Here is a 25,098-nt window from a genome sequence, read left to right on the forward strand (position 1 = left end):
TTGAAGATTGGGTCAAACTCTGACAGTTTCCCAGGTCTTAGGGATATGGCCTGCAGACAGGATAGAATTAATTATGGAAACAAGTGGGTTAGCAAGGGATGAGGCCCTAAAGTTTCAGGAACTTAGATTGTATCAAAGTCAGGTTCACAGTGGCTACTTAGTTTTAATTTGAGGAATGAATTAGGAACATTAATAGGGAATACCTCTGTCTATATGTGGATGCTAAGACAGGAGTAAACACATTGATACAAGAATTTAGTCCTAGGTATAAATTATCTCCCTATGAGACACATATGGGATGACTTATGACTATCAGCAGTCCAAAGGAACGAATTAAGGACCATGTTATTGGTAATAAAACAATAAGTTGTATGCAACTAATACATTTTTTGAGTCTCTCTAGGCAACGTTGAAAGTGCACCTACTCGAGATGGGTTTAATAGTCACATATTTCCTGCGCAAGCATGCTCTTCATCCCAGGTGAAAAGGCCTAAAGTAATCACCAATACAGCAATTAAAGCGGCAGAGTCATTTTCCTGGACCCAAAGTACAGTAAAGCTCGTTCCAGCTCCACCAAACGTTCCAGCGCCACCAAAGACCAAAGTCACCTAAAGCACAGCCGCATCAAGTTAACGTCTTGCCGAGTCAAAACTCTAACCGTTAACCAACGAGGAAAATAAGACACCAGGCTAAGGCCAGGTTTTATCAGAACATTTCATTTTTTCAGAGACTCAATATTTTTATTCTTTAGAGTGTGTTAAGTTAGAAATTTAAGGTGTATGTAGAATTGAGCCTTGATGGGAGGATTGGTTTCCTGGAAGCGTGGCTTGTGAAAGCTCTTGTATGTGTTTTGGCAGTACTCATCACTCTCTATGTATGTGTCATGTGCAGCAAAACTTTGATCCAGAAGTGTGTTGCACCTCCACCGAAAGGAGGGGGTCACCCAGGGGCGTGTGTCAGCCACAAGGAAAGGATCATAAGTCAGCCATGTTGACCATCGCAGACATCGTCTGTTCTGATATTCTGAGTGAATGATGTATACAATGCGTGCAGGGTGAGGATCATGCATTTAGCTTCCACAGATACCAAACCCCCTCAATTCTCAGTAATAGAATGTTGTGATGATTCTGAAAATATATGATGATAGAGATAGATGCAATTTCTTTTATCTAGCAACTGCATATCCAAAGAAAGGTTGCTTGCATAAAATAAGGTTTTTAGTATTATGTGTATAATTTCTGTATTTTTCCAATTTTTTAAGGGAACCTCTTTAAAGGGTGTATCACACACTAGGAACAAGAATCAATTTATGGGTCAAGTGTCTCCACCAACCAATGAAACCTGTGTAAAAATGTATGTTTAGTCAGATAACAATTTACAGGAAGGATGTGGCCTTAATTTTGCAGTTTTTAATTTTCATCATTAAACCAAGAACAGGTTCAGATCAGGCTTATGGCCTTACAAAACAGAATTGCTTTAGACTATGTTTTAGCTTCAAAAGGAGGGGTATGTGTCCTAATTGAGGAACAATGTTGTGTTTTTATTCCAGATCAGTGTAGCAATGTGCAGCATGAACTGGATGAAATACAAGAGATTCAAAAGAGGGTTACAAAGGGAAGTGACAAATTATCACCCTTGGGGTTAGGTGAATGGCTTAGATCACTTGGAGCAAAAACTTTTGAATGTTTTGATGTGTTTGGGAGTGTTACTTGTTGTCATATATGTGTGTGTCACGTGTTGCAAAGGTATGATCCACAGGTGTGCGACCCCCTCCCCCATTCGGATGCCACTCTTTACAGATGCCAGAAAACAGCAGTACCGTGAAGAAAGAAGATGCCGACCACAGTTATTCAATTAAGCAAAAGACAAATTGGCCGCAGCGCCTTACAAGACTATGACAGTGAAGGGCACGCGCCCTGGTCCTCAGAGTTATCCCTGGACTATCATCATGAACTTAATTCTCAAAAGCTATGTTTTAAGAATAAAAAGGAGGGAGTGACAAAGTGAGAATTTGACGTAAGGGGAGGGTCTGACATAACAGCACTGGGATCTAAGCAACCATTTTGAGTCAGCATCCATCCTACTGCACCGACACACTTTATTCGAGCAAATACCCGGTATGTACCTGGCAGATACCTGGAATGCGCCGCTCCTCACCTCTGACAAGCCCCGTTGCATTTGCCTTCCCAGCCTGGGTTCATGCCTGGCTGATGGGCGGCTGATCTGTTAAATGATAATGATTAGGATTTAATAGGCTGCAATGCTTCGCGTGTCTACCAGATGGCATAAATTCATGAATTGTAATGCAGTATATATATATATACTGTGCAGTATTGCAGCCAGCGGGAATAAAATGCTTCAATCCCTGCTTGGAAAATACCTCAATGCACTCGGGCAGAAAACAGTCACAAACCTCAATACACCCGGGTATACCCGAATTCGTGGGACTAGCCAAGCTCGAATAAAGTGTGTCGCCAGTGTAGGTGCCTGATATTGTCTATTGTCTGTATGAAAGTGGAATGAACGTTAATTTAAAATACATTTTTTCTTCTGAAGTTCCAATTGATATTGAGCGGTTCAGCTAAGCCAAAAACCTTGAAAAACCTTGAGCAAAGTGCCAATGTTATGAAAAAGGCCAGACTGATAGGGATGGTTTCTGTATGTAGAGAAAAGGTCACCAGCTTAATAAAGTATTATTGCTGAATCATCTCATTTAGACATCCCATAATGTCATCAACTCAATGTATTCGTGTGCATAATTTGTTTAACTTTTACGCTTACGTAGTGACGACATGCAACCTTGTAGAGGGGGCGTGGGTTTAGTATTTTGTGTATAAATAATGCCTGTATGCACCATGTCTTTGGGAGGGTTTTATTTTGAAACTCTCCTCTGCGTGTGCACCGCACAAGCAATAAACTTATTTGTCATTCTGCAAAATATAACCTCAGACTTGTGTTGTTATTTCACAGAGCTTTATCAGGGTCTTCTATGACTAGTCATCTTATCAGGATCAATGTACAGAAGGACTTATTTGCCTTGATTTTGTGAACCAACCAACTGAATACAAAGCAGGTTCACACTTACAGTTGAGAATCAACAAATACCCTTTTTAGACTTTGATTTAAAGTGGATAACACCGTACAAACTGATAAATACATAAAAGCTACTGATTGTAACAACCTTCAATAGTTCTCCAGAATTGGTGAACAATTTCCCCTTGAGTCATCGTCTGCAATTAAAGAGGATTGCAAGTGAACCCAGGAATATTGGAAGACATCTAACAGAAATTGCTGGTACAATTGCTGCTAGAGAGTATTTTGATACCATTTTATACCAACTATAGAAAAGGTTAATACACTTGATTTTCCCTTATTCTATCGCATCAAATAAGATTAGACAGTGTATTAATACAGTGGAAGAAATTGAATAGCGATCCTAAGTTCAAAATTATTTCTAAGAACCCATCACTTTTTTCTATAAAAATATATATGGTTTGTTTGGTTATGTTCTGTGTTACTATAGTTGCTCACAGTTTTATTTTGAGGTTTTTTCATTGTCTCCCTGGACCTACTAAATGTTTCACCATTATACACTTTCCGGGATTCATCACGTCTATTTTTGTTTAATTAGATGTCATGTCCTATTTGCATGCTTGTCACTGAGATGTACTCCAGGATTGTGCTATGAAAATTCTGTGTTGTTGGACATTGGACATACCTTTTTCAAAATTTCTTCCAACCAATCATTGCTAGTATAATTTCCAACCCATCACACACAAAACAGGGGTTCATTTCCCAGATAGGGAGGTCATTAAATGTTATTTTTAAAATGACTAAATAGTATAACTCTCTCATTTGGGCTGCCACCAAAACGTTTTACCAAAACATTTTACCTAAAGAAGGGGATGTAGCTCAGTGGTAGAGCGCTTGCTTCGCATGTATGAGATCCTGGGTTCAATCCCCAGCATCTCCACTCTTTTTCTTCTTACAAAAACATTGAAATTACACATTTACAATGCTAACACATCCTCTAACTGTATTTACATAGCAGTCCCAGTAACTGTTTAAGGGGTACGGTAACTGCTAAAGACAACATGCTTCTGTTATATTTGCTTGTGTAAGAGAAGAGCACAACTTGTTGGCAAGATGGTGACTCATTTGAGAAAAACATATCTTAGAAAAGAAGTACAATTGCACAGTAACTAGTTGTTTGCTTTGGTCTGAACCCTACTGTAAAATGTCTGAAAGGTTAGCTTCAGCAGACTCTCTGGAACTACACTTTCATAGTTATAGGGTCTTCTATGACTAGTCATCTTATCAGGATCAATGTACAGAAGGACTTATTTGCCTTGATTTTGTGAACCAACCAACTGAATATAAAGCATCACACTATTAGGTTCACACTTACAGTTGAGAATCAACAAATACCCTTTTTAGACTTTGATTTAAAGTGGATAACACCGTACAAACTGATAAATACATAAAAGCTACTGATTGTAACAACCTTCAATAGTTCTCCAGAATTGGTGAACAATTTCCCCTTGAGTCATCGTCTGCAATTAAAGAGGATTGCAAGTGAACCCAGGAATATTGGAAGACATCTAACAGAAATTGCTGGTACAATTGCTGCTAGAGAGTATTTTGATACCATTTTATACCAACTATAGAAAAGGTTAATACACTTGATTTTCCCTTATTCTATCGCATCAAATAAGATTAGAAACAGTGTATTAATACAGTGGAAGAAATTGAATAGCGATCCTAAGTTCAAAATTATTTCTAAGAATCCATCACTTTTTTCTATAAAAATATATATGGTTTGTTTGGTTATGTTCTGTGTTACTATAGTTGCTCACAGTTATATTTTGATGTTTTTTCATTGTCTCCGTGGACCTACTAAATGTTTCACCATTATACCCTTTCGGGGATTCATCACGTCTATTTTTGTTTAATTAGATGTCATGTCCTATTTGTATGCTTGTCACTGAGATGTACTCCAGGATTGTGCTATGCAAATTCTGTGTTGTTGGACATTGGACATACCTTTTTCAAAATTTCTTCCAACCAATCATTGCTAGTATAATTTCCAACCCATCACACACAAAACAGGGGTTCATTTCCCAGACAGGGAGGTCATTAAATGTTATTTTTAAAATGACTAAATAGTATAACTCTCTTATTTGGGCTGCCACCAAAACGTTTTACCAAAACGTTTTACCAAAACGTTTTACCAAAACGTTTTACCTAAAGAAGGGGATGTAGCTCAGTGGTAGAGCGCATGCTTCGCATGTATGAGGTCCTGGGTTCAATCCCCAGCATCTCCACTCTTTTTTTTCTTACAAAAACATTGAAATTACACATTTACAATGCTAACACATCCTCTAACTGTATTTACATAGCTGTCCCCGTAACTGTTTAAGGGGTACGGTAACTGCTGAACACACCATGGGGCTTATGCAGAGAGGATCGTAATCTAAGTTAATATTGGCTACAAAATTGCCACAAATTCGCCATAATTTATGGACGAATGCAGAGAGCATCGTTACATCGTTAACCAGTGTGATTTTCAGAATCGTGGAGAGTTCAGAAGTGCGAGCTTCGCGCCATACAACGGCGCGATTTGTATCCACCTTGTAACACTGCTGCAGTGACGTCACAGCAGCTCCGCTCTGGTCTCGCGAGAGCGCCAGTTTTGAGTGACACATTTGAAATTACCTCAGTCAGCAAGCGGGAAATACGATTTTGCGCGGGCTGCTTCAGTGTTGCGACACACACAATTAGTCAGTTCACCTCACCGCTGAAGGCAGTGTCAAACTGAAACTGTGTTTCCCAGTGTTGTCAATTGTATAGCAATAACTTTATGTTGGCCTCTGTATGCATGTTAACCCGTTACATTGTACACTGTTTGTGTGGCTGACACTGTCAGTAGCAGCGTCAGGCTGTACAATACCTTACATACCCTTGTTCACCGTGTGTTTGTTTATCCACTGTTTTGACAACATATTTCTGTATTTTCCCTTACCATAAGTTTACTGTTACATAGTTGTAGGTTGTATAATTTTGTTTGTTTTGTGTGTCACTTTTGTTTGTTCATTGTCAACTGCGCGCGTAACCAACTTAACTGTAGAAAGATGGCTGACGATGAGGGGGTTAATTCTGTCGCTCTTTCTGATGGTGCACAGAGTTTCACTGTTCCTCCTTTGCTACACGGACCCTCATCCTCCTTTGCAGGCTATGCGCCTGCTACCGTGGGTGGTGTGAGGGGTGCCGGTGTGAGCGTGCGGGGTTGTGGTGTGCGTGTGAGGGGTGCTGGTGTGCGTGTGAGGGGTGGTGGTGTGGGTGTGAGGGGTGGTGGTGTGCGTGTGAGGGGTGCTGGTGTGCGTTTGAGGGGTGGTGGTGTGCGTGCGAGGGGTGCTGGTGTGCGTGCGAGGGGTGCTGGTGTGCGTGCGAGGGGTGCTGGTGTGCGTGCGAGGGGCGGTGGTGTGGGTGTCAGGTGTGCTGCTGTGGGTGTGAGTGGTGCTGCTGTGGGTGTGAGTGGTGCTGCTGTGGGTGTGAGTGGTGCTGCTGTGGGTGTGAGTGGTGCTGCTGTGGGTGTGAGTGGTGCTGCTGTGGGTGTGAGTGGTGCAGCTGTGGGTGTGAGTGGTGCAGCTGTGGGTGTGAGTGGTGCAGCTGTGGGTGTGAGTGGTGATGATGTGGCTGTGAGTGTGAGGGGTGCTGGTGTGGGTGTGAGTGGTGATGATGTGGCTGTGAGTGTTGCTGCTGTGGGTGTGAGGGGTGCTGGTGTGGGTGTGAGGGGTGCTGCAGTGGGTGGGAGGGGTGCTGGTGTGGGGGTTGTTGGTCAGCGGCACAGGGCCGCTGCCCCTGTGCGTGGTGTAGATGTTTGTGGTAGTGGTGGTAGCTTCACAAGTGGCGCAGTAATGGGCGCTTCTCGTGGGAATATCAGGCATCCAGGGATGGGTACGCCGCGTATACAACTTAATAGCTCGTCTTTGGGGACAATCTGTGGCATGAACAAAGTTCAGTCCATTGTGTGTCGGCCCCAGAGTGACAATACTTTGTGGCTGTCTAGTGACCATCATATGCATTCCCTTCCTGTTGAGGAAGGAGAGTGCAGTACAGGGGACCATAGTGCAGTAATAAAAAAAAGAAATTTAAAATTTAATGATCAAGAAAATCATGTTCTTGTCAGCGGTGTACTCCAACACTATGATCGCATTTTTGGGAACCTATCAGGTACTACATAATATAGAATGTAATGCTATTAAATGTGTGTGCTAATAATTATGTGTGGCAGTGCTCATATTGCATGGTGTGCATACTGTCACACCGGTGACATTCAACATAGCTGTTGAAACATTGTATCGCATATAACGCAATTAAAGTACTGCAGCTATCACTACAATCATGAGCCTCTGCAATCGTTCCTTACGTACTATGTTATACATACAAGTAGGCTTGCGGCCTACATCTCTAGTGTATTTATGTATGTGAAGTGCTGGTGATGTTAACATGACTGCCATGTATTCTTGTTCACAACCTCTGTGGTTATGTGTGTCACAGTTATTTGTATACAGGTGATGCATAGCAAAACACGGAAACATGTGGGAAAGTCAAATGTAAACATGCACAGGTACAAAGAATGTAATGGAAGTGAGGAAAACTGCAATAGCTGTAATGGGAACAATGTTTTGTCTCCTGCGCAACTGTAGCTAAAACATCCGCGGTGACAAAGAGAGTATGTTGGGAGGAAATCCGTCTAGCTGTTTCTGCATGTGGACGTCAACAAAGAACACACATCAACTGCAGGAAACGGTTTGACGATATTAAGCAGAAGCTCAAAAAAAAAATCCAGGAAGGTTTGGAACATGCCGGTGGAACAGGCGGAGGTCCTGCTGCGGAGCACTTCATTTTGAGTCCATTGGAGGAGCAGCTAGCGGCTACCTTTCCTGCCGTACAAATTACTGGCATTCAGGGTGATTACGACATAGGAGTCTACCAGCAGCCTTTTCCGCAAGGTTTGTGAAACTGTGAGGTACTTACATTCTATCAAATATCTGTTTTGTGTTTATTCATACCTATGTGTATAAATGTCATTTGAAGTGTCAACCGTCTTGACCAACATGTGTAAACACTTGGTGAACAGTACAAGTTGACAAACCTTTTTTTTCATTACTTAATTGCACAACTGTACTTGTTGTGCTAAAGAAGTACACAGCTGCTACGTGCTCATTTACCTATTCCAAGATGCACAAGAATGACAATGTACTATGATTAGTAACATGTTGTACGAGGATGTTTAGGATTAACTTTCATATATTGTCTGTCGCACATCCTTTACATGCAATGTGCATGTAAGTTTGGTTGTAAATGTTGTGTGCTTTTACTTTGCATTTCTGATCGCACTTTACATATCTGTTTATTCACAGTGTGTCCAACATCACACACATATGAACAACAAATGGCCATGGAAGAGGAAAGGAATTATGACATTCCTGATTGTGGCTCTCCTTCGTCAATTTATGCTGAAGAAGGTGAGCAGTAAACTATTACACCTAATGTGTGTGTGTGTGAATGCAGAAACATGTAGCTGGGCAATGGCTAAAATGCACAAACTGAAATGGTTTGCTGTTGCACTACTGATGACAGCATCGGTACTCACAAACAATAACACGTCGACATTTAGATGTTAGGACTGTGACCTAATGTAATGGTATATTAAAGTTATATAACTTATATGTTGCATGGTATAGCCAAGTGGTATTGTAGACGTTGGCAATATACGTATGGCCTTCACTTTACTATGCATTGTTAATGTACGCATTCTGCATGGTTTTGCGAACACACAGTGTAACGCATAACATTAACGAATTAACGGTCACATAGGTTCCTCAAAATCCACCTTTACATGTAATAATGTAACTAGTGTGTATGTTGGCATAAAGACGTTATGTAATCTTAAGTGCATTAAAGCACATCAAGTGCTTGTTAAAATTAACTATTTACTTCTTGCATCGACGTTTGTATTCTTGAACCACTGTTTAAAAAAATTACAACATTCTCAATGATGTGGTGCATATTTCAAGGCCTCATGTTTCTGTCGGTTGTTACACCATTGTCATGGGCCTTTAACTTGTTTGTATGTCATGATGTTGTGTCATATGTGAAAGCATTGAAGAAAGTGGCATAAAGGGCACAAGTTATGTACGTCTTTTCAATTTCTGAAATTTTATGCTAAATTTTCCTGTTCTTTCACAGACATGATTACTTTGGAAAATGTCTCTGAAAACGTCACTCCCACCTGCGTTCTTCCTGAGGTCATGTCATCTTCACAACCTAGCAAGCAAACAACCACGCACGCAGATGGACGCATAGAGAATCTGCTGAAAGACTTACAAACAAGGGAGGAACAAATGATGCAGCTCCATCAGGAGCGACATGACGAAATTATAGCTGTGCATGGCAAACTCTTGTCCCAACTGATGACGATAACTGACATTATGCAAAAAAATAACCATGAGCTTGTTACTCATAATGCCTTTATGGGAGCTATAGCGCAGTCACTGCAGAACAAATCTGACACAGAAAATTGGCAACCATCTGCTTCCAGACATACCCCGACACAAATAGACCAACGCCACTTTACAAACGCTTCCCAATCACAATTGGTTGCTGAGGAGCATCAAATAGCACATATTTCCCCCCACCCCGTACATTCTACTGTTCCCATTGAAGATAAACTATGTGACGGTGTGCATAGTTATGCACACAACGCGACACACCATACAACAAAGCAGAAAGTCCATCCGGCCCAAACTGCAAGGGATTGTCCAGATGAAGTGTTGTTTGATGAGTTGCAGCACAACGCTGCTGTAGATACGTTTGATAGTGTGAACTTTCTTCCATCACAGCTGAAGGGAACCCCAGGTCATATGCGTTCACGTGGCCTGGGGAGAAGGTTTAGAAAAGCCAGTTACAGCAGAGGACGGGGAAGAAATTTACTAACTCGTACATACAGTACTGCAACCGGAAACATGTCACCTTCTTTTCCAACAACAACAACCAATGTGCCTTACACTATCACATCCGCTGAAAACTCACAGCTGATGGGTGAAATAGCTGATGAGAAGCATGGAAAAAAAAAATCCAAGAAACGTCACAATGTTAAGCTTCATTTAGAAAGGCCCCAAACACGCTCACAACTGCACTAGTTCATGGCTATGTAGGTAGGCATGTGTGTTAGTAATATGTATGCAATTTGCAGACCCTATGTATCACTGAATTCACAGTCTGTAGTTAAAAGTTGCACCCGAATATGTATGTGTTGATACGGTGTATATGTCGCTGACTGAAGTGTTTTCACTCCCCCAAATCAGCAGCTTGTGTCTTTATTTAAAAGTAGTGACGCTACTCTCCATTGTGGCCAATATTGCTATCTCATTGAATGTATTCGTATGTTTACCATCGTTAATGCTACTTTCTGTTATGTTCAAAAACAATTAAAAGTTGTATGTTGCAATAACGCCTTGTCTAAATTTGTCATCTGATATCACATTTGCACTACCTACAAAATACAAGGAAACACTATGCATGTACTGCTATAAACGTTAACGTGACATGTATGTGTACAGTTATGTTATCTAACTATCACTGTTCTGTAGTACCACAAACTCTACCATGTACTGTGAGAATCATAAGATGTACAAAATTAACTATTACTCATAATTACTGAACGCAGTACAACAATCAAAGTGTATCTTCTTTGTGTTCAAATGGGCTGTACCGTTACAGTGACATAACCTGCATGCATGCAGCAATGTTAGGTGTCAATAATAGTTTCATGTATACATTTATGCATTATAACACATATTTGTCATACATGAGCATTACTGCTCTACATTGATCAGTTCTGTTGCATGAAATCATGATGAGAAAGCGTAACATTTGTTGACAATCAAATATATTTTGTGTCTCTGCAGTTCTTAATGATATCTTACAACTGCAGACATTCAGACGTATGATGAGAACATTTGAAACATGCCCCTGTAATAGGCAGAAAGGCTGGTGTAAAGAAAAACATATTCTCTAATAATAAATAGCTGCGTATTAACAACCTTGTAAAATAGGATACAGTGAGAGGTCACATAGCTAATACAAATCAGCATGTTTACTACATATGTTATACTTTCTTGCCAGATGCACAGGTCTTTTTTATATACTTGTTACAATAGCCGGTACCTTCCACATTTCGTAACACATGCTACGCACTGATCTGCATGTTTCTATACTTACCTTTACTTAACATACTAAAGTGCAGGAAACATTGCTCATAGAAACCCCTTGTTGAAAAAAGCGTGCTGCCTAGGGATGTTTGGAAGTTGCTACAGATGTGTATGAAGGAACATGCACTAAAGAGTCAGCTGCAAAAAGGGACTCTGTAGCGTTTATTCCTTGATACACATGTAAAGTTAGCTGTAATTAACCATCATAGTAAGTGAAATGTATGTGCATTTCTATGTCACTGAAAGGTGATGGCACTGTATGTTAACGTGAAATGTTATTAATACCAACGTATTATATTTAAGGCGATATACTGCCTTTGTCAGTTATGTTTGTCAAAAGTGTAGGGCCCAGTTTTGTATATTGTCCTGGTTTGTGTTAACTGTAATGGTACTGTCCCTAGTAGCACGTATGTTGTGTTTATATGTGTGTGTGTGTGGTGTTGCAAAGTTGTCTGTTCTTTTCATATATTCACACATTCAAAGTGTGAGTTAATAGCATAGTGCAAGTAAGTGTTATAAAGTTGCCTCTTTCCTGGAAAGGCAGTCAATTTGCAAATACGTTCACTTGACTAGTTTTGAAATTCTTATGCACACACCTGCATAATCGGGACGCTTACTTAATAACAGTTCTCCTTTTGTTAAATGACCTTGGTTAGCAGACAGAGTGAAACATAAAGTAACTAGTTTTATATAGAATGCCTTCAAACTATTGCAGATAATTGCACAGAAGACAGTCTTTTGTTGTTGCAGTGAAGAGAGAAAAGAATGGCAGGACGTCCACGTATAGCTTACAAACAGTTAATATACAATGCTATTTCTTCACAAAGTGACAAAGGGGCAAGTGTGCAGGACATTTACAAATATATTGAGGATAATTTCAATTACTACAGACATGTGGAAAATCGGCGTCGCTGGAGAAACGCTATCAGACGCACTTTAACGTTACAATCGTGTTTTGTACGCATCCTGCCGACTGCTCGTGGCCACTCAGGCCTCTGGAAAATATGTGCCTGTCATGGAGAAGAAAGTGTCACCTATCAAAAGAATATAAATGAAAAGGAAACCAAAGGAATAGTAGTTGGAGAAATGGCGCATGTATTGGTAAACGAAATGCCTCACAGTTACATGGGCATGGAACGATGCACAGGAACACACTCAACAGGCAACATGCAGAGTGCAAACATCGTTCAGAATTTGTGATCATGCAATGATCAAAGTATGAATCCAAGTACATCTGATGAAATGTGGCGTTAGATGTCTGCAGAAGAGGAAGGTGTTAATTTGTGCAGGTACAGTGTGTGTTATAATTTTGTTATACAGATCTGACACTGTAACAGCAAATGTGTAAGGTTTAAAGTATGAATGTTTGTTTACAAGCCTCAAATGCCTGCATACATGACGTTGGCTAGACTGCTAACACAGCAGTGAATATGTAATTTTCTTACCAGCTGCATTCCATGCAGGGGATATTATAAATAAGAACACTTGTATAGTGATGCAGTGAGAATATCTGTGTGCTGACCGTGTATGAATTGTTATGTAACTTACTGCAATCGCATGAACGTCTAAGGTGTCCTGTTGAAGTACATATAATAGAGTTAGCTTATGTAGTACTTTATACAAGAAGAATATTGTTTTGACAGCTAACTGCAATTGTCCAATGACAGTATACTCTTGCAACGGACATTGCAACAGCATGTCTGTTCTATTAATGTTAAGTTTTGTATTTTCTCATTTGCATTTCAGAACCTGGAGTGTGCACGTTTAAGGTTACACAGTGCAAGGCTCAAAAGACCATGAAGTAGCACAACTGCAAGCAAATATTGGACATACTGTTTTAGTAGCAACTACTGTGTCATATAACTGTCAGATTGCAGATAACACCGTTGGTGTAATACAAATTATATAGTAGCACGTTTATATATGCTTGTTTGTTTCATATAAATATGTGCTTGCAGCGCTGCCTCTGATTAAAACTTGCTAAAACATATGTGTTCGTGAGGAAACAGTCTTTGCAAAGTAAAACATCCAGAATTTCTGCTGTTGATTTGTTGGGTTTGTTTTGACAACAAATGGGGGAGGGTAGGGACTGATCACACAACCATAGTTATTGCGAAAATATATTTTTTTTCTCTGATATCAAAGTACTGGTTGGAAACTGTCAAATAATACACTGAATCCAAAAATGGGCGATGGGGACACAAAGTCATATTGACACACTGAGCATGCACTACACTGTACACCACTAGCTATTAAAAATAACAGTTGTTATATGTGTGACGTTAAACATATATTTCCGTGGGAATATGTTATGCAAGTTACAAATGGATAAAATCTATTATATCCAGCATGGGCGGCAGCGTTGTCATATTGCTTAATATTTCACGTACGCAGCTAATGATGGTGGCATATACATGTCATGTAATGATATCATTCTGTGTATAATCCCCTCAGGTCGAATGAAGACACCAGATGGTTACAATAAAGTGCCAGATATACTGTATGTTAATGCTGACAAAATCACCCAGCCTCCCAGTATAGTGATATAGAGTTATACACTAGCATAAACACAGATTCAAGAGTTGACACTCGCAGAAAGAACAGTAGCTGCTAAAAAGCAAATATGCAACCGAGGTGCAAACAGCACTGCATAGGGAGGTTAAACCAGGAAAACGCTGACATTTAAACACTTTATGGAAAAAAACTTACTTGTAAAGAGTGTACACACAGGGCCAGAAACCTATAGTTTGTGCTTTTGAACTGCTGCAACTATGACACAGAGAACATTTAGCGTCCAACGTGCGATTCCCTAAAGCTAACTGTGTTCTGAAAGGAAAACATGTGCAAAGGGGGTTGATAAATGAATTAGTATAACCTCGCACAACCCCATTAGCAAAAGCGATAGTTTGGTGTTGTGGCGCATGCGCGCCGCGCTCGCGTCACCAAACGCATTTTTATAAAGTTACATGCTGTAAAAAGTTGTACCCAGTATGATGGTAAACTGCAAACCTTCAGTATGTCCTTCATAACGACAATCGTGAGAATTTGGAGACTTGTAGTGGCGTTGTACATGCGTTGGGGAAATTCCCGACTAGTGCGCATGCGCGTGGACGTTTACAAATATATGTCCGACCGTCTCCATAATGAGCATGCGCAAACAACTTAAGGGAAGCGTTATGCGCAGAAGCGTACTGTTAGTAAAATACACGCATCCATAAGCTAATCCTATGGATGTATATTGACTGTGAAGCCAAATTTACGGGTACTTGACATAACCGCGGCCACATTTAAGATGCAGATTGCAACAACATAGTCATCATCTTGCAGTGCAGCGTTAACAGTACATAGAGTAGGAAGAGGCCAATGAAAATATTGCTAACTAAGTGTCAAAGGAATACAGTGACCAATAGCCTTTTTATCCATATTATCATGTACTAACACTATTTTCAAACGTTAACTTCACTGTATGGCTGCCATGCCGCCAAGTACAGAAATCACTCCGTGTCAAAGGAACATCTGCATGGATGGATGTAGGTTAAACATGTAAACATTGCAATATGTTCCCGTTACCTTTACACGTATGGTAACCATTTGAGAAAAACTAATATAAACATTTACCCTGTCCCTTTCCTTTCCCGCGATTGGGGGTCGCCATCATGACTTGCTGTTAGGGCAAGTGCTGCAGATGTCCTTAATGTTACTGCGCATGCGCATAAGCACAGCAAGGCGCGCTTCGTAAACAGTCTCAGCGCTTGATAGTGACGTCGCGCATCGGTGAAACCTGAAGTGATTGTTTTTAAAAAAGCAATAAATGTTTCTGTGTATGTTGGCAAACAAGAACTGTGATTTACTGCATTTTTGCTTGCTTCTTTATTGTAGCCGTGTGGGGGTTGTGGGTGGGGGGTTGGTTTGAGTGGGGAGGTGGCTTGTTAGTGGGGGGAGGTGGCTTGTTGGTGGGGGGGGGGGCTTGTTGGTGGGGGGAGGGGGGGCTTGTTGGTGGGGGGGGGGTGTTGTAGTTGCTGGTGGGAGGGATGGGGGGTTGTAGTTGGGGGGGGGGGGTTAAGTTGGTGTGGGGGGGGGGGGGTGGGGGGGTGTTGTTGTTGGGTAGTGGTGGGGGGGGGTGTATAAAGCACTACTGTAGAAAAAATGTTGTGCTTGACATACACGTTTGAACAAGTTCTTTTTTCTTAACTACATATATTTATAAACACAACATTTTTCTGTTATGCAGTGTTTCATACTTATACTTCTGACGCATGCGCAGTCTCATTCAGAAGTACCCCCAAATAGACATTTATGACCTGAGCGACCCTCACAAAATATGACTAAAAAGGTTGCAAGTATGTTGATAAAGTACAATGTGAGTGCAAGTCTGCAACTCACGATGAACATGTGTGCCGCAACATACATTAGCTCCAAACCATGCTCTGCCATCGTCCCTTCGGGTATACACACTGACTGTCAATAAGACTGTAATTTGTGACGCATGCGCACTCACTAAGTGAAGTACCAACAATAAAATATGTTTAACCTGAGCGTCCCTCACACTATTTAAATGTAAAGAAGCTTGCAAGTATGTTGATGTACAACAATGTCAGTGCAAGTGTGGTACTCACGATGAACATGCGTGCCACTACATTGATATGCTCGAAACCATGCTCAGCCATCCTCCCTTCCGGTATAAACACAGTGACGGACAATAACAGTGCCCTTTGTGACGCATGCGCAGTTGCAAAGTAAAGTAAAACAAAAATATAAATGTTTTACCTGCGCCTCCCTCACACTATTGAAGTGTACCTCTGCATATAGTGTTTTAAGTACACATAAATGTGTTCAAACAATACAACCACACACTTAACAGCTGTCACCCCTGACCATTACATTCATTAATGTCACCAGTGTGCCATAAAATTTTCATTGTTGCTGTATTCCCTTTCATACAGGCAAATTGTCAACTCTTACATATCCATAGCCACCACGCTTCCTGCATCAACGGATATGTGAGCAAACTGTCATTGTTCATGAAATAAAAATACGCATACTTATAATAGCGCTATGTAACAGTAGACGTATTTAATGCAAATATATTATTCATATAAACGTTCACGTTCATGCAAACGATAAATGCACATGTACATGTTCATAACATGTACATGCACAGCAGAGTACACACATATATTCATCCTTTACAAACACTGTTGCTGCAAGCATAAAATGACAACAAACCTTTACACACTTATAAACACTTGACACAATCGGTGTCTCAATTTTCATCATTTAAACTTTTGTTACAACACTGCTACCTTTCATTATGTACCTGCCAGGCCACATCTGTGGCATTCGAATATATTCCACCCACCCCTGCAGCGACGCCAGCCATAGGAATAAAAATGTCCTTGCTGTTCTCTGTAATCACGTCGGCGAGATGCACTAAATTGCCAATATTTTCTGGCGACCACGAACTCGCCATTTCTCTGCTCATAATGGCGAGTTTCACCACATCGATGCTACCTGCATCGCACCAGAAATTAACTTGGCGAATGTCACGTTCTCGCAACGTGTTTGGCGAGTTTCAGACCTTCTCAAATTGTTGTGGCGAGTTTTACAAATCTCTCCATGTTCTCGGAAATAAATCATTATGTGGCGAGTTTTTTGGCCAGAAGATGGCGCTATTTACTTAACGATCGTCTCTGCATAAGCCCCCATGTATCTGTTATATTTGCTTGTGTAAGAGAAGAGCTCAACTTGTTGGCAAGATGGTGACTCATTTCAGAAAAAACATATCTTAGAAAAGAAGTACAATTGCACAGTAACTAGTTGTTTGCTTTGGTCTGAACCCTACTGTAAAATGTCTGAAAGGTTAGCTTCAGCAGACTCTCTGGAACTACACTTTCATAGTTATAGGGTCTTCTATGACTAGTCATCTTATCAGGATAAATGTACGGAAGGACTTATTTGCCTTGATTTTGTGAACCAACCAACTGAATACAAAGCATCACACTATTAGGTTCACACTTACAGTTGAGAATCAACAAATACCCTTTTTAGACTTTGATTTAAAGTGGATAACACCGTACAAACTGATAAATACATAAAAGCTACTGATTGTAACAACCTTCAATAGTTCTCCAGAATTGGTGAACAATTTCCCCTTGAGTCATCGTCTGCAATTAAAGAGGATTGCAAGTGAACCCAGGAATATTGGAAGACATCTAACAGAAATTGCTGGTACAATTGCTGCTAGAGAGTATTTTGATACCATTTTATACCAACTATAGAAAAGGTTAATACACTTGATTTTCCCTTATTCTATCGCATCAAATAAGATTAGAAACAGTGTATTAATACAGTGGAAGAAATTGAATAGCGATCCTAAGTTCAAAATTATTTCTAAGAACCCATCACTTTTTTCTATAAAAATATATATGGTTTGTTTGGTTATGTTCTGTGTTACTATTGTGAACAGCGTAAATAAAAAACACAGTCTGAGGTTATTTTGAAACAGAATAACACGTGAATTTATTCTGGTCAAGTGCACAACGGAGACAGCTTCAAAACAAAAGCTCTCCCAAATACATGGTGGCATACAGGGCATATTTATACACAAAATACTAAACCCACGCCCCCTCTACAAGGTTGCGTGTCGTCACTACGTAAGCGTAAAAGGTAAACAAATTATGCACACGAATACATTGAGTTAATGACATTATGGGATGTCTAAATGAGATGATTCAGCAAGAATACTTTATTAAGCTGGTGACCTTTTCTCTACATACAGAACCTCAAAAACCCCCACCTTCGGAATGGGAAACCATCCCTATCAGTCTGGCCTTTTTCATAACATTGGCACTTTGCTCAAGGTTTTTCAGTTAGCTGCTTGGTTTATTCTCACTTGAAAGTTGAAAGCAAAAACCTCATTCAAAAACGTCCATCTCATAACCCGTTCACTCAGACAAAACCTAAGATGGATGCTGACTTAAAATGGTTGCATAGATACCAGTGCTGTTATGTCAGACCCCCCCCCCTTACGTCATATTCTCACTTTGTCACTATAGTTGCTCACAGTTATATTTTGATGTTTTTTCATTGTCTCCGTGGACCTACTAAATGTTTCACCATTATACACTTTCGGGGATTCATCACGTCTATTTTTGTTTAATTAGATGTCATGTCCTATTTGTATGCTTGTCACTGAGATGTACTCCAGGATTGTGCTATGAAAATTCTGTGTTGTTGGACATTGGACATACCTTTTTCAAAATTTCTTCCAACCAATCATTGCTAGTATAATTTCCAACCCATCACACACAAAAACAGGGGTTCATTTCCCAGACAGGGAGGTCATTAAATGTTATTTTAAAAATGACTAAATAGTATAACTCTCTTATTTGGGCTGCCACCACAACGTTTTACCAAAACGTTTTACCAAAACATTTTACCTAAAGAAGGGGATGTAGCTCAGTGGTAGAGCGCATGCTTCGCATGTATGAGGTACTGGGTTCAATCCCCAGCATCTCCACTCTTTTTCTTCTTACAAAAACATTGAAATTACACATTTAAATTCTGTGTTGTTGGACATTGGACATACTTTTTCAAAATTTCTTCCAACCAATCATTGCTAGTATAATTTCCAACCCATCACACACAAAACAGGGGTTAATTTCCCAGACAGGGAGGTCATTACATGTTATTTTTAAAATGACTAAATAGTATAACTCTCTTATTTGGGCTGCCACCAAAACGTTTTACCAAAACAATTTACCTAAAGAAGGGGATGTAGCTCAGTGGTAGAGCGCATGCTTTGTGAGGTCCTGGGTTCAATCCCCAGCATCTCCACTCTTTTTCTTCTTACAAAAACATTGAAATTACACATTTACAATGCTAACACATCCTCTAACTGTATTTACATAGCAGTCCCCGTAACTGTTTAAGGGGTATGGTAACTGCTGAACACACCATGTATCTGTTATATTTGCTTGTGTAAGAGAAGAGCACAACTTGTTGGCAAGATGGTGACTCATTTCAGAAAAAACATATCTTAGAAAAGAAGTACAATTGCACAGTAACTAGTTGTTTGCTTTGGTCTGAACCCTACTGTAAAATGTCTGAAAGGTTAGCTTCAGCAGACTCTCTGGAACTACACTTTCATAGTTATAGGGTCTTCTATGACTAGTCATCTTATCAGGATCAATGTACAGAAGGACTTATTTGCCTTGATTTTGTAAACCAACCAACTGAATACAAAGCAGGTTCACACTTACAGTTGAGAATCAACAAATACCCTTTTTAGACTTTGATTTAAAGTGGATAGCACCGTACAAACTGATAAATACATAAAAGCTACTGATTGTAACAACCTTCAATAGTTCTCCAGAATTGGTGAACAATTTCCCCTTGAGTCATCGTCTGCAATTAAAGAGGATTGCAAGTGAACCCAGGAATATTGGAAGACATCTAACAGAAATTGCTGGTACAATTGCTGCTAGAGAGTATTTTGATACCATTTTATGCCAACTATAGAAAAGGTTAATACACTTTATTTTCCCTTATTCTATCACATCAAATAAGATTAGAAACAGTGTATTAATACAGTGGAAGAAATTGAATAGCGATCCTAAGTTCCAAATTATTTCTAAGAACCCATCACTTTTTTCTATAAAAATATATATGGTTTGTTTGGTTATGTTCTGTGTTACTATAGTTGCTCACAGTTATATTTTGATGTTTTTTCATTGTCTCCGTGGACCTACTAAATGTTTCACCATTGTACACTTTCGGGGATTCATCACGTCTATTTTTGTTTAATTAGATGTCATGTCCTATTTGTATGCTTGTCACTGAGATGTACTCCAGGATTGTGCTATGCAAATTCTGTGTTGTTGGACATTGGACATACCTTTTTCAAAATTTCTTCCAACCAATCATTGCTAATATAATTTCCAACCCATCACACACAAAACAGGGGTTCATTTCCCAGACAGGGAGGTCATTAAATGTTATTTTTAAAATGACTAAATAGTATAACTCTCTTATTTGGGCTGCCACCAAAACGTTTTACCAAAACATTTTACCTAAAGAAGGGGATGTAGCTCAGTGGTAGAGCGCATTCTTTGCATGTATGAGGTCCTGGGTTAAATCCCCAGCATCTCCACTCTTTTTCTTCTTACAAAAACATTGAAATTACACATTTACAATGCTAACACATCCTCTAACTGTATTTACATAGCAGTCCCCGTAACTGTTTAAGGGGTACGGTAACTGCTGAACACACCATGTATCTGTTATATTTGCTTGTGTAAGAGAAGAGCACAACTTGTTGGCAAGATGGTGACTCATTTCAGAAAAAACATATCTTAGAAAAGAAGTACAATTGCACAGTAACTAGTTGTTTGCTTTGGTCTGAACCCTACTGTAAAATGTCTGAAAGGTTAGCTTCAGCAGACTCTCTGGAACTACACTTTCATAGTTATAGGGTCTTCTATGACTAGTCATCTTATCAGGATCAATGTACAGAAGGACTTATTTGCCTTGATTTTGTGAACCAACCAATTGAGTACAAAGCATCACACTATTAGGTTCACACTTACAGTTGAGAATCAACAAATACCCTTTTTAGACTTTGATTTAAAGTGGATAGCACCGTACAAACTGATAAATACATAAAAGCTACTGATTGTAACAACCTTCAATAGTTCTCCAGAATTGGTGAACAATTTCCCCTTGAGTCATCGTCTGCAATTAAAGAGGATTGCAAGTGAACCCAGGAATATTGGAAGACATCTAACAGAAATTGCTGGTACAATTGCTGCTAGAGAGTATTTTGATACCATTTTATGCCAACTATAGAAAAGGTTAATACACTTTATTTTCCCTTATTCTATCGCATCAAATAAGATTAGAAACAGTGTATTAATACAGTGGAAGAAATTGAATAGCGATCCTAAGTTCAAAATTATTTCTAAGAACCCATCACTTTTTTCTATAAAAATATATATGGTTTGTTTGGTTATGTTCTGTGTTACTATAGTTGCTCACAGTTATATTTTGATGTTTTTTCATTGTCTCCGTGGACCTACTAAATGTTTCACCATTATACACTTTCGGGGATTCATCACGTCTATTTTTGTTTAATTAGATGCCATGTCCTATTTGTATGCTTGTCACTGAGATGTACTCCAGGATTGTGCTATGAAAATTCTGTGTTGTTGGACATTGGACATACCTTTTTCAAAATTTCTTCCAACCAATCATTGCTAGTATAATTTCCAACCCATCACACACAAAAACAGGGGTTCATTTCCCAGACAGGGAGGTCATTAAATGTTATTTTAAAAATGACTAAATAGTATAACTCTCTTATTTGGGCTGCCACCACAACGTTTTACCAAAACGTTTTACCAAAACGTTTTACCAAAACGTTTTACCAAAACATTTTACCTAAAGAAGGGGATGTAGCTCAGTGGTAGAGCGCATGCTTCGCATGTATGAGGTCCTGGGTTCAATCCCCAGTATCTCCACTCTTTTTCTTCTTACAAAAACATTGAAATTACACATTTACAATGCTAACACATCCTCTAACTGTATTTACATAGCTGTCCCCGTAACTGTTTAAGGGGTACGGTAACTGCTGAACACACCATGTATCTGTTATATTTGCTTGTGTAAGAGAAGAGCACAACTTGTTGGCAAGATGGTGACTCATTTCAGAAAAAACATATCTTAGAAAAGAAGTACAATTGCACAGTAACTAGTTGTTTGCTTTGGTCTGAACCCTACTGTAAAATGTCTGAAAGGTTAGCTTCAGCAGACTCTCTGGAACTACACTTTCATAGTTATAGGGTCTTCTATGACTAGTCATCTTATCAGTATCAACGTACGGAAGGACTTATTTGCCTTGATTTTGTGAACAAACCAACTGAATACAAAGCATCACAGTATTAGGTTCACACTTACAGTTGAGAATCAACAAATGCCCTTTTTAGACTTTGATTTAAAGTGGATAACACTGTACAAACGGATAAATACATAAAAGCTACTGATTGTTACAACCTTCAATAGTTCTCCAGAATTGGTGAACAATTTCCCCTTGAGTCATCGTCTGCAATTAAAGAGGATTGCAAGTGAACCCAGGAATATTGGAAGACATCTAACAGAAATTGCTGGTACAATTGCTGCTAGAGAGTATTTTGATACCATTTTATACCAACTATAGAAAAGGTTAATACACTTGATTTTCCCTTATTCTATCGCATCAAATAAGATTAGAAACAGTGTATTAATACAGTGGAAGAAATTGAATAGCGATCCTAAGTTCAAAATTATTTCTAAGAACCCATCACTTTTTTCTATAAAAATATATATGGTTTGTTTGGTTATGTTCTGTGTTACTATAGTTGCTCACTGTTATATTTTGATGTTTTTTCATTGTCTCCGTGGACCTACTAAATGTTTCACCATTGTACACTTTCGGGGATTCATCACGTCTATTTTTGTTTAATTAGATGTCATGTCCTATTTGTATGCTTGTCACTGAGATGTACTCCAGGATTGTGCTATGCAAATCCTGTGTTGTTGGAAATTGGACATACCTTTTTCAAAATTTCTTCCAACCAATCATTGCTAGTATAATTTCCAACCCATCACACACAAAACAGGGGTTCATTTCCCAGACAAGGAGGTCATTACATGTTATTTTAAAAATGACTAAATAGTATAACTCTCTTATTTGGGCTGCCACCAAAACGTTTTACCAAAACGTTTTACCAAAACAATTTACCTAAAGAAGGGGATGTAGCTCAGTGGTAGAGCGCATGCTTTGCATGTATGAGGTCCTGGGTTCAATCCCCAGCATCTCCACTCTTTTTCTTCTTACAAAAACATTGAAATTACACATTTACAATGCTAACACATCCTCTAACTGTATTTACATAGCAGTCCCCGTAACTGTTTAAGGGGTACGTTAACTGCTGAACACACCATGTATCTGTTATATTTGCTTGTGTAAGAGAAGAGCACAACTTGTTGGCAAGATGGTGACTCATTTCAGAAAAAACATATCTTAGAAAAGAAGTACAATTGCACAGTAACTAGTTGTTTGCTTTGGTCTTTACCCTACTGTAAAATGTCTGAAAGGTTAGCTTCAGCAGACTCTCTGGAACTACCTTTTCATAGTTATAGGGTCTTCTATGACTAGTCATCTTATCAGGATCAATGTACAGAAGGACTTATTTGCCTTGATTTTGTGAACCAACCAACTGAATACAAAGCATCACACTATTAGGTTCACACTTACAGTTGAGAATCAACAAAAACCCTTTTTAGACTTTGATTTAAAGTGGATAACACCGTACAAACTGATAAATACATAAAAGCTACTGATTGTAACAACCTTCAATAGTTCTCCAGAATTGGTGAACAATTTCCCCTTGAGTCATCGTCTGCAATTAAAGAGGATTGCAAGTGAACCCAGGAATATTGGAAGACATCTAACAGAAATTGCTGGTACAATTGCTGCTAGAGAGTATTTTGATACCATTTTATACCAACTATAGAAAATATACACTTGATTTTCCCTTATTCTATCGCATCAAATAAGATTAGAAACAGTGTATTAATACAGTGGAAGAAATTGAATAGCGATCCTAAGTTCAAAATTATTTCTAAGAACCCATCACTTTTTTCTATAAAAATATATATGGTTTGTTTGGTTATGTTCTGTGTTACTATAGTTGCTCACAGTTATATTTTGATGTTTTTTCATTGTCTCCGTGGACCTACTAAATGTTTCACCATTATACACTTTTGGGGATTCATCACGTCTATTTTTGTTTAATTAGATGTCATGTCCTATTTGTATGCTTGTCACTGAGATGTACTCCAGGATTGTGCTATGAAAATTCTGTGTTGTTGGACATTGGACATACCTTTTTCAAAATTTCTTCCAACCAATCATTGCTAATATAATTTCCAACCCATCACACACAAAACAGGGGTTCATTTCCCAGACAGGGAGGTCATTAAATGTTATTTTAAAAATGACTAAATAGTATAACTCTCTTATTTGGGCTGCCACCAAAACGTTTTACCAAAACGTTTTACCAAAACATTTTACCTAAAGAAGGGGATGTAGCTCAGTGGTAGAGCGCATGCTTCGCATGTATGAGGTCTTGGGTTCAATCCCCAGCATCTCCACTCTTTTTCTTCTTACAAAAACATTGAAATTACACATTTACAATGCTAACACATCCTCTAACTGTATTTACATAGCAGTCCCCGTAACTGTTTAAGGGGTACGGTAACTGCTGAACACACCATGTACCTGTTATATTTGCTTGTGTAAGAGAAGAGCACAACTTGTTGGCAAGATGGTGACTCATTTCAGAAAAAACATATCTTAGAAAAGAAGTACAATTGCACAGTAACTAGTTGTTTGCTTTGGTCTGAACCCTACTGTAAAATGTCTGAAAGGTTAGCTTCAGCAGACTCTCTGGAACTACACTTTCATAGTTATAGGGTCTTCTATGACTAGTCATCTTATCAGGATCAATGTTCGGAAGGACTTATTTGCCTTGATTTTGTGAACAAACCAACTGAATACAAAGCATCACACTATTAGGTTCACACTTACAGTTGAGAATCAACAAATGCCCTTTTTAGACTTTGATTTTAAAGTGGATAACACTGTACAAACGGATAAATACATAAAAGCTACTGATTGTAACAACCTTCAATAGTTCTCCAGAATTGGTGAACAATTTCCCCTTGAGTCATCGTCTGCAATTAAAGAGGATTGCAAGTGAACCCAGGAATATTGGAAGAC

At 39.1% G+C, this 25,098-nt stretch overlaps 7 non-coding genes across 7 annotated transcripts; all 7 read left to right on the top strand.

Moving 5' to 3' along the window:
• Positions 1-3,901: 3,901 nt before the first annotated feature.
• Positions 3,902-3,973, top strand: TRNAA-CGC (transfer RNA alanine (anticodon CGC)). Its single transcript has one exon. It is a non-coding gene; the product is annotated as a tRNA-Ala (tRNA).
• Positions 3,974-5,252: 1,279 nt separating this feature from the next.
• On the top strand, positions 5,253-5,324 carry TRNAA-CGC (transfer RNA alanine (anticodon CGC)). The gene has a single exon. It is a non-coding gene; the product is annotated as a tRNA-Ala (tRNA).
• A 13,402-nt stretch (positions 5,325-18,726) lies between these two features.
• Positions 18,727-18,798, top strand: TRNAA-CGC (transfer RNA alanine (anticodon CGC)). Its single transcript has one exon. It is a non-coding gene; the product is annotated as a tRNA-Ala (tRNA).
• A 1,560-nt stretch (positions 18,799-20,358) lies between these two features.
• Positions 20,359-20,430, top strand: TRNAA-UGC (transfer RNA alanine (anticodon UGC)). The gene has a single exon. It is a non-coding gene; the product is annotated as a tRNA-Ala (tRNA).
• Positions 20,431-21,724: 1,294 nt separating this feature from the next.
• On the top strand, positions 21,725-21,796 carry TRNAA-CGC (transfer RNA alanine (anticodon CGC)). Its single transcript has one exon. It is a non-coding gene; the product is annotated as a tRNA-Ala (tRNA).
• Positions 21,797-23,063: 1,267 nt separating this feature from the next.
• TRNAA-UGC (transfer RNA alanine (anticodon UGC)) lies at positions 23,064-23,135 on the top strand. Its single transcript has one exon. It is a non-coding gene; the product is annotated as a tRNA-Ala (tRNA).
• Positions 23,136-24,398: 1,263 nt separating this feature from the next.
• On the top strand, positions 24,399-24,470 carry TRNAA-CGC (transfer RNA alanine (anticodon CGC)). The gene has a single exon. It is a non-coding gene; the product is annotated as a tRNA-Ala (tRNA).
• Positions 24,471-25,098: the final 628 nt, after the last annotated feature.

Source organism: Ascaphus truei, chromosome 19 (genome assembly GCF_040206685.1).
Source record: "Ascaphus truei isolate aAscTru1 chromosome 19, aAscTru1.hap1, whole genome shotgun sequence".
In the NCBI taxonomy this organism is placed as follows: domain Eukaryota; kingdom Metazoa; phylum Chordata; class Amphibia; order Anura; family Ascaphidae; genus Ascaphus; species Ascaphus truei.